General features: G+C 44.7%; 1 long non-coding RNA gene across 1 annotated transcript; it reads right to left on the bottom strand.

Annotated features, from left to right (window-relative positions):
• LOC123384204 lies at positions 1-1,006 on the bottom strand. Its single transcript, XR_006594922.1, has 2 exons — positions 361-1,006; positions 1-178 (listed from the first exon to the last, which is right to left on the bottom strand). It is a non-coding gene; the product is annotated as an uncharacterized LOC123384204 (long non-coding RNA).
• Positions 1,007-1,874: the final 868 nt, after the last annotated feature.

Raw genomic sequence — 1,874 nt, 5'->3', positions numbered from 1 at the left:
GAAAATTGAAAAACATTTATTTACAAAAATCTACTGAATTTCAGTAGGAACAGTAGGGTCTGTGACGTTTGAGCCCTCTTCTCCCCACTGGCTTCATGTGATGAGAGATCTCCTCCAGGCGGCTGATTCTTCCACCAGTGCCCATTCATTTGCATCATGGAACTACTGGGTCTTTGACCTTCAAGAGTATGGATTTGAGAAGTATTTAGTCTCAGGGCTTTTGTTTTTGTTTTGTCTTGAATAGCAGAGCCTACGTTTAAAGATGCATTTTGATTCTTCCAGGACTGTAAAGCCCAGATGTCCCCGTTTGGCAGAAAGCAAGGAAACAGGACCAGGAATCTTTTAGTGTAAGGATCTTACCTGTTTTCTTGGGCAAGTCACTTCCTCTTTCTGGATTTCCACTTTCTTGAGAGAGAGGAAAAGAAAAATGCCCGTTTAAGAAACCGGAAGACAACTCAGTACCATCTCAAAGACTCAAAAGTCCTGACTGGACTCTACTGTCCCCACAACCTTCCCCTCCTAGGTTGTGTTCTCTCCTCCATAAATAACTCTTCTCCCTCTCTCTCTGTCTCTCTATCTCTGTTTCTGTCATGTCTGTTACAAAGTTTATCTCTCGAAAAGCTCTGGGAGACATTTTGGAGTGTGTCAGACATGAGTACTAAGTAGAGGTGGTTAGAGCTTTGGATACCTGAAGATATCTGAGGGCTTAAGAAAAAAAAATGTCCAGGTGGGAGAGCTAAGAGCTAGATCTTGGAGGAAACACAGGTAAGGGAAACAACTGTACATAAAGGCAAACTTGGAACCAGGAGAGTAGGGCTGAAGTAGAATTATAAGTACGTAGATAAGTAAGTAGGTTTGTTCCCCCCTCATTCCTCCCTTCCTTTCCTAGTCTCTTTCCCTTCCAGTCCCCCCCAAAAAAGGAGGAAATGACCCTCAGTGCTCCTGTATTAACTCCTCAGAGTTTCCCATACTTCAGCCACTCACATAGCATGTTCATGGGTCTTGCCATATCTACACACCAGCTCTACCATTATTTACTTAATATTTTTCTTTAGGTCGACTCTCTTTTCTTTTTTTTTTTTTTTCTTTGACTTACATGTTTACTTTAGCCTTGTGCCTATCAATAACGTCTATAAAAGGGCTTGGTTTGTTACTTTTCTAATGTATATTTAAATCAACACTGAACTATGAGAATTGAAAAATGTTTGTCCCCATGTCAGGGTTACATGTGCCACACTTCAGGATGCATCTAGATGAGCTCATTTGGTCTTCCCAACTATCCTAGGAAGTGGGGGTGATTGCTTATCCTACACATGAGGAAACTCATGTCCGGAAGGGTCCAGCAACATGCCCAATGTCATGAAACTAGCAAAGACGAAATTAAGACTTGAAGCCACTTATGTCTCTAAGGCCCGGGTTCCACCGCCCAACAGCAGGAAAGGAGGAGGAAAGAGTTGCACAAAAACAAGACCCGTCCAAAGAGATTCCAATGCGTTTGCTACAACCAGCTTAATCAGTCTCCACAGAGCCAAGCCCCGTCGCCCATTCTTGCCTCCCTGGCAGACTCCTGGTTTCCTCCTCCACACTCAAGCCTCGTGTCTGGTACAAATCTGGTGCTTGACGTGTGTCTGTCAAGCGGTGGCTTTGTGCCAAGGGCAGGTCCTGCAATCGCTGTCCCAGTGCCAAGCCTCCTAGAAGCCATCCCGAGCCCTGCCCTTTGCGCATGCCATTACTCAGGTCACCACTTTGGTTTCAGTTTCTTGCCCAGGCAAACGAGCCAAGGCTCTGCCTTCAAGTTGGGGCTTGGGCAGAGTTTGCTATTTTCAGTAGCACATTTATGACAGTGGCTGTTCATTCTGGAACAGTTTGAAAGC

This window comes from Felis catus, chromosome A3 (assembly GCF_018350175.1).
Source record: "Felis catus isolate Fca126 chromosome A3, F.catus_Fca126_mat1.0, whole genome shotgun sequence".
NCBI lineage: Eukaryota > Metazoa > Chordata > Mammalia > Carnivora > Felidae > Felis > Felis catus.
This window is presented reverse-complemented; position numbering and strand designations above follow the sequence as displayed.